General features: G+C 36.7%; 1 non-coding gene across 1 annotated transcript; it reads right to left on the bottom strand.

Moving 5' to 3' along the window:
- Positions 1-5862: 5862 nt before the first annotated feature.
- LOC112726066 (small nucleolar RNA R71) lies at positions 5863-5970 on the bottom strand. The gene has a single exon (XR_003165135.1). It is a non-coding gene; the product is annotated as a small nucleolar RNA R71 (small nucleolar RNA).
- Positions 5971-8309: the final 2339 nt, after the last annotated feature.

Raw genomic sequence — 8309 nt, 5'->3', positions numbered from 1 at the left:
AGGAGCTCAAGCACTCCATTGGTTCTTCAAGAGGAAGAAGAAGCCACCATCACTAAGGTGGACCCGTTCTTTAATCTCCTTGTTATTTATTTTTCGGTTTTCGGTTTTTATGCTTTATGTTTTGTCTATGTTTTTGTCTTTATTACATGATCATTAGTGTTTAGTTTCTATGTCTTAAAGCTATGAATGATTCCATGAATCTTTCACCTTTCTTAAATGAAAAATGAGAAAAAGAAGTACATGAATTTCGAAATTTATCTTGAAATTAGCTTAATTATTTTGATGTGGTGGCAATACTTTTTGTTTTCTGAATGAATGCTTGAAAAGTGCATATTTTTTATAGTGAAGTTTATGTATGTTAAAATTGTTGGCTCTTGAAAGAATAAAGAAAAAAGAGAAATGTTATTGATAATCTGAAAAAATCACAAAATTGATTCTTGAAGCAAGAAAAAGCAGTGAAAAACAAAGGTTGGGAAAAAAATGGCAAAAAAAAAGAAAGAAAAAGAAAAAGCAAGCAGAAAAAGCCAGTAACTCTTTAAACTAAAAGGCATGGGTAAAAAAGATTCAAGGCTTTGAGCATTAATGGATAGGAGGGCCCAAAGGAACAAAATCCTGGCCTAAGCGGCTAAATAAAGCTGTCCCTAACCATGTGCTTGTGGCGTGAAGGTGTCAAGTGAAAAGCTTGAGACTGAGCGGTTAAAGTCATGGTCCAAAGCAAAAAGAGTGTGCTTAAGAGCTCTGGGCACCTCTAACTGGGGACTCTAGCAAAGCTGAGTCACAATCTGAAAAGGTTCACCCAGTTATGTGTCTGTGGCATTTATGTATCTGGTGGTAATACTGGAAAACAAAATGCTTAGGGTCACGGCATACTGAACTAGGAGAATCAATAAAGTAGCTGTGTTCAAGAATCAACATACTGAACTAGGAGAATCAATAACACTATCTGAATTCTGAGTTCCTATGGATGCCAATCATTCTGAACTTCAAAGGATAAAGTGAGATGCCAAAACTGTTCAGAAGCAAAAAGCTACTAGTCCCGCTCATTTAATTGAAACTAATCTTCATTAATATTTTTGAGATTTATTGTATTTTATCTTCTTTTTATCCTATTTTGTTTTTAGTTGCTTGGGGACAAGCAACAATTTAAGTTTGGTGTTGTGATGAGCGGATAATTTATACCCTTTTTGGCATTGTTTTTAGGTTGTTTCTAATATGTTTTAGTTACTTTTTATTATATTTTTATTAGTTTTTATGCAAAAATCACATTTCTGGATTTTACTATGAGTTTGTGTGTTTTTCTGTAATTTCAGGTATTTTCTGGATGAAATTGAGGGACCTGAGCAAAAGTCCGATTCAGAGGCTGAGAAAGGACTGGAGATGCTGTTGGATTCTGACCCTCCTGCACTCGAAGTAGATTTTCTGGAGCTACAGAAACCCAAATGGAGTTCTCTCAATTGCGTTGAAAAGTAGACATCTTGGGCTTTCCAGCAATATATAACAGTCCATACTGGCGTTAAACACCAGAACTAGCACCAGAACTGGAGTTAAACGCCCAAACTGGCACCCAAGCTAACGTTTAACTCCAAGAATGGTCTATGCAGGTGAAAGCTTCAAAGCTCAGCCCAAACACTCACCAAGTGGGTCCCAGAAGTGGATTTCTGCACTATCTGCACTTAGTTACTTATTTTCTGTAATCCCTAGTAACTAGTTTAGTATAAATAGCCCTTTTTAGTATTGTATTCGCATACTTTATCATCTTATGTTACATTTGGGGAGGATGGCCATTCGGCCATGCCCAAACCTCTTTCTCTTTTGTATTTTCAATGGTGGAGTTTCTACACCGCAAAGATTAAGGTGCGGAGCTCTACTGTTCTTCATGAATTAATGCAAGTACTATTGTTTCTCTTTCAATTCACGCTTACTTCTTCTCCAAGATATACTCTTATACTTAATTCAGTCAAGTCAGAATGAAGGGGTGACCCAGGACAATCACCCACTATCTTCATTACTCGCTTAGCGATGATCCGCGTGCCTGATGAGCGGATAATTTATACGCTTTTTGGCATTGTTTTTGCATAATTTTCAGTATAATTCAGTTAGTTTTTAGCATATTTTTATTAGTTTTTATATAAAAATCACATTTCTGGACTTTACTATGAGTTTGTGTGTTTTTCTGTGATTTCAGGTATTTTCTAACTGAAATTAAGGGACTTGAGCAAAAATCAGATTCACAGGTTAAAGAAGGACTGCAGATGCTGCTGGATTCTGACCTCCCTGCACTCAAAGTTGATTTTCTGGCGCTACAGAACTCCAAATGGGGCGCTCTCAATTGCGTTGGAAAGTAGACATCCAGGGATTTCCAGAAATATATAATAGTCCATACTTTTCACGCGTTTAGACGATGCAAACTGGCGTTCAACGCCAGTTCCATGTTGCATTCTGGAGTTAAACGCCAGAAACAGGTTGCAAAGTGGAGTTAAACGCCAGAAATAGGTTACAAACTGGCGTTCAACTCCAACAGAAGCCTCTACATGTGTAAAGCTCAATGCTCAGCCCAAGCAGACACCAAGTGGGCCCCGGAAGTGAATTTCTGCATCAATTACTCAATTCTGTAAACCCTAGTAACTAGTTTAGCATAAATAGGACTTTTTACTATTGTATTAGACATCTGAGGATGCTTAGTTCTAGGTTATGGGGGCTGGCCATTCGGCCATGCCTGAACCTTCGTCACTTACGTATTTTCAACGGTAGAGTTTCTACACACTATAGATTAAAGTGTGTAGCTCTGCTGTTCCTCACGAATTAATACAAAGTACTATTGTTTTTCTATTCAATTCAAGCTTATTCCGATTCTAAGATATTCATTTTCACCTCAATATGAATGTGATGATCGTGACGGTCATCATCATTCCCAACTATGAACGCGTGCCTGACAACTACTTCCGTTCTACCTTAGATTGAATGAATATCTATGGGATTCCTTAATCAGAGTCTTCGTGGAATAAGTTAGAATCCATGGATGGCCATTCTTGAGATCCGGAAAGTCTAAACCTTGTCTGTGGTATTCCGAGTAGGATCTGGGAAGGGATGGCTGCGACGAGCTTCAAACTCGCGAGTGCTGGGCGTAGTGACAGACGCAAAAGGATCAATGGATCCTATTCCAGTATGATCGAGAACCGACAGATGATTAGCCATGCAGTGACAGCGCATTGGACCATTTTCACTTAGAGGACAGGATGTAGCCATTGACAACGGTGATGCCTAACAGACAGCTTGCCATAGAAAGGAGTATGAATGATTGGATGAAGATAATAGGAAAGCAGAGGTTCAGGAGGAACGAACGCATCTCTATACGCTTATCTGAAATTTGCACCAATGAATTACATAAGTATCAGTATCTTTATTTTATGTTTTATTTATCTTTTAATTATTAAATCTCTATAATCAATTGAATCTGCCTAACTGAGATTTACAAGGTGACCATAGCATGCTTCAAGCCGACAATCTCCGTGGGATCGACCCTTACTCACGTAAGGTTTATTACTTGGACGACCCAGTGCATTTGCTGGTTAGTTGTGCAAAGTTGTGACAAAGAACTAAGATTATGAACGTGCGTATTGAGTTTTTAGCGCCGTTACCAAGGAATGGAACCGTCACGATTTCTGCGCACCAAGTTTTTGGCGCCGTTGCTGGGGAATGAACCGTCACGATTTCCGCGCACCAAGTTTTTGGCGCTGTTGCCGGGGATTGTTCGAGTTTGGACAACTGACGGTTCATCGTGTTGCTCAGATTAGGTAATTTTATTTTAATTTTAAGCTTTTTATTTCTTATTTTCAAAAAATACAAAAAAATTTTCTTCTTTTTTGTTTTTCCCAAAATAATTTTCGAAAAATACCAAAAAAAATTTAATAAAATCATAAAACCAAAAATATCTGATGTTTCTTGTTTAAGTCTTCTGTCAGTTTTTAAGTTTGGTGTCAATTGCATATTTTTTAATTTTTCCTTAAAAAAATTTTCGAAAATTCATGTATGATGTTCTTCATGATCTTCAAGTTGTTCTTGATAAGTCTTCTTGTTTGATCTTTAAAATTTCTTGTTTTGTGTCTTTTCTTGTTTTTCATATGCATTCTTGAATTCTTAGTGTCTAAATATTAAAAATTTTTAAGTTTGGTGTCTTGCATGTTTTTCTTTTCTTAAAAATTTTCAAAAAAAAAAATAAGTTCTTGGTGTTCGTCTTGACATTCAAAGTGTTCTTGGTGTTCATCTTTGCATTCAAAGTGTTCTTGCATGCATCAATTGTTTTGATCCAAAATTTTCATGCATTGAGTCTTTTTCATGTTTTTCTTTTCCATCATTAAAAATTCTAAAATAAAAAAAATGTCTTTCCCTTATTCTCTCATAAATTTTCGAAAATTTGAATTGACTTTTTCAAAACTTTTTAAAATTTAGTTGCTTCTTATGAGTCAAATCAAATTTTAAATTTAAAAATTCTATCTTTTTCAAATCTTTTTCAAAAATCAAATCTTTTTCATTTTTCTTTTATGATTTTCGAAAATTTTTTTCTTATTTTATTTCATAATTTCAAAATCTTTACTAACAATTAATGTGATTTATTCAAATATTTTTAAGTTTGTTACTTGCCTATTTAGAAATGTCCAATCTTTAAATTTTAAAATCATATCTTTTTATTTCTTGTTAGTCAAGTAATCAACTTTAATTTTCAAAATCAAATCTTTTTAAATTTCTTTTTCAAATCTTTTTCAATTATATCTTTTTCAATGTCAATCACATCTTTTTGAAAATCAATTTCAAAATTTTTTCTAACTTCTTTTCTAACTTCCTATCTTTTCAAAATTTGATTTTCAAATCTTTTTCAATTAATCACTTAACTTTTTGTTTGATTTTAAAAGTTTACTATTTCAATCATATCTTTTTCAAAACTACCTAACTAATTCTATCTCTAATTTTCAAAAATCACCTTCATATTTTTCAAAATTCCTTTTTAAATTAATTAATTATTTTAAATTTAATTTAATTTGATTTAATTGTTCCTTTCTTAATTTTTGAATTTTTAATTTTAATTCTAATTTAAAAACAAAAATACTTTTATTTTATTTTATCTAATTTTCGAAAATTCTTCTCCCTCACCTCCTTCTATTTATCTATTTATTTACTAACACTCCTCTTTCACCCAAAAATTCGAATTCATTCCTCACCCTTGTGTTTGGATTCTCCTTCTTCTATTCATATCTTCTTCTACTCACATAAAGGAATCTCTATCATGTGACATAGAGGATTCCATATTTTCTTTTCTATTTTCTTCTTTTTCATATGAGCAGGAACAAGGATAAGAACATTCTTGTTGAAGCTAATCCTGAACCTGAAAGGACTCTAAAGAGGAAGCTAAGAGAAGCTAAAACACAACACTCTGAAGAGGACTTTACAGAAATTTTCGAAAAAGAAGGAGACATGGCCGAAAATAATAACAATGCAAGGAAGATGCTTGGTGACTTTACTGCACCAAATTCCAATTTACATGGAAGAAGCATCTCAATCCCTGCCATTGGAGCAAACAACTTTGAGCTGAAACCTCAATTAGTTTCTCTGATGCAACAGAACTGTAAGTTTTATGGACTTCCATCAGAAGATCCTTTTCAGTTCTTAACTGAATTCTTGCAGATCTGTGATACTGTTAAGACCAATGGGGTTGATCCCAAGGTCTACAGGCTTATTCTTTTCCCGTTTGCTGTAAGAGACAGAGCTAGAATATGGTTGGACTCTCAACCTAAGGATAGCCTGAACTCTTGGGATAAACTGGTCACAGCTTTCTTAGCCAAGTTCTTTCCTCCTCAAAAGCTTAGCAAGCTTAGAGTGGATGTTCAAACCTTCAGACAGAAGGAAGGTGAATCCCTCTATGAAGTTTGGGAGAGATACAAGGAACTAACCAAAAAGTGTCCTTCTGACATGCTTTCAGAATGGACCATCCTAGATATATTCTATGATGGTCTGTCTAAATTATCTAAAATGTCATTGGACCATTCTGCAGGTGGATTCATTCACCTAAAGAAAATGCCTGCAGAAGCTCAAGAACTCATTGACATGGTTGCAAATAACCACTTCATGTACACTTTTGAAAGGAATCCTGTGAGTAATGGGACGCCTCAGAGGAAGGGAGTTCTTGAAATTGATACTCTGAATGCCATATTCGCTCAGAATAAAATATTGACTCAGCAAGTCAATATGATCTCTCAGAGTCTGAATGGATTGAAGGAATCATCCAACAGTACTAAAGAGGCCTCTTCTGAAGAAGAAACTTATGATCCTGAGAACCCTGCAATAGCAGAGGTGAATTACATGAGTGAACCCTATGGAAACACCTATAATCCCTCATGGAGAAATCATCCAAATTTCTCATGAAAGGATCAACAAAAGCCTCAACAAGGCTTTAATAATGGTGGAAGAAACAGGTTTAGCAATAGCAAGCCTTTTCCATCATCCACTCAGCAACAGACAGAGAATTCTGAACAGAATCCATCTAGCTTAGCAAATATAGTCTCTGATCTATCTAAGGCCACTGTGAGTTTCATGAATGAAATAAGATCCTCCATTAGAAATTTGGAGGTACAAGTGGGCCAGCTGAGTAAAAGAGTCACTGAAACTCCTCCTTGTACTCTCCCAAGCAATACAGAAGAGAAGCCAAAGAGAGAGTGCAAGGCCATTGATTTGACCATCATGGCCAAACCTACAAGGAAAGAGGAAGACGTGAATCCTAGTGAGGAAGACCTCCTGGGACGTCCAGTGACCAATAAGGAGTTCCCCTTTGAGGAACCAAAAGAATCTGAGGCTCATCTAGAGACCATAGAGATTCAATTGAACCTTCTTCTGCCCTTCATGAGCTCTGATGAGTATTCTTCCTCTGAAAAGGATGAAGACATTACTGAAGAGCAAGTTGCTAAATACCTTGGTGCAATCATGAAGCATATTTGGTAATGAAACTTGGGAAGATGAACCTCCCTTGCTCACCAATGAACTAAATGCGAAATTACCTCAAAAGAAACAGGATCCTGGCAAATTCTTAATACCCTGTACCATAGGCACCATGACCTTTGAGAAGGCTCTGTGTGACCTAGGGTCAGGAATAAACTTAATGCCACTCTTTGTAATGGAGAAACTTGGGATCTTTGAGGTGCAAGCTACCAGAATCTCATTAGAGATGGCAGACAACTCAAGAAAACAGGCATATGGACAAGTAGAGGACGTGTTAGTAAAGGTTGAAGGCCTTTACATCCCTGCTGATTTCATAATCCTAGACACTGGGAAGGATGAGGATGAATCCATCATCCTTGGAAGACCCTTCCTAGCCACAGCAAGAGCTGTGATTGATGTGGACAGAGGAGAATTGGTCCTCCAACTGAATGAGGACAACCTTGTGTTTAAGACTCAAGGATCTCCTTCTGTAACCATGGAGAGGAAGCATGAAAAGTTTCTCTCACTGCAGAGTCAACCAAAGCTCCCAAAGTGAAACTCTAAGTTTGGTGTTGGGAGGCCACAACCAAACTCTAAGTTTGGTGTTGAACCCCCCATATTCCAACTTTGCTCTGATTATCTGTGAGGCTCCATGAGAGCTCACTGTCAAGCTATTGACATTAAAGAAGCGCTTATTGGGAGGCAACCCAATGTTATTTAATTATATCTATTTTATTTTTTTTCTGTTATTTCGTGTTTTATTAGGTTGATGATCATATGAAGTCATAAAAACTACTGAAAAATCTAAAATAGAATGAAAAACAGCATTGAAAATAGCACACCCTGGAGGAGAGCAGTCTGGCGTTTAACGCCAGAAACAAGCAGCAGTCTGGCGTTAAACGCCAGGATTGCACAGCAAGGGCGTTTTACACGCCTAATTGGAGCAGGGATGTTAAGTCCTTGACCCCACTTGATCTGTGGACCCCACAAGATCCCCACATCTTCTTCTCTCCTCTTCACACCTTTTCATAACTCTTTTCCCCAAATACCCTTCACCAATCACCTCAATCACTCTTTCCCATCACCTCTTTACCACTCACATCCATTCTCTCTTCCCCATAAACCCCACCTACCTTCAAAATTCAAACTATTTTCCGTCCCAAACCCAACCGTAATGGCCGAACCCTACACCCCCCCTCACTCCTATATAAACCCCTCACTCCTTCTTCATTTTCACACAACGCAACCTTCTCTTCTTTTCCTTGGCCGAATACATCTTCTTCCCCCATCTCCTCTATTTTCTTCTTCTTCTACTATTTTCTTTCTTCTTTTGCTCGGGGACG

The sequence above is a fragment of the Arachis hypogaea genome, chromosome 11, assembly GCF_003086295.3.
Source record: "Arachis hypogaea cultivar Tifrunner chromosome 11, arahy.Tifrunner.gnm2.J5K5, whole genome shotgun sequence".
NCBI classification, from domain to species: Eukaryota; Viridiplantae; Streptophyta; class Magnoliopsida; order Fabales; family Fabaceae; genus Arachis; species Arachis hypogaea.
This window is presented reverse-complemented; position numbering and strand designations above follow the sequence as displayed.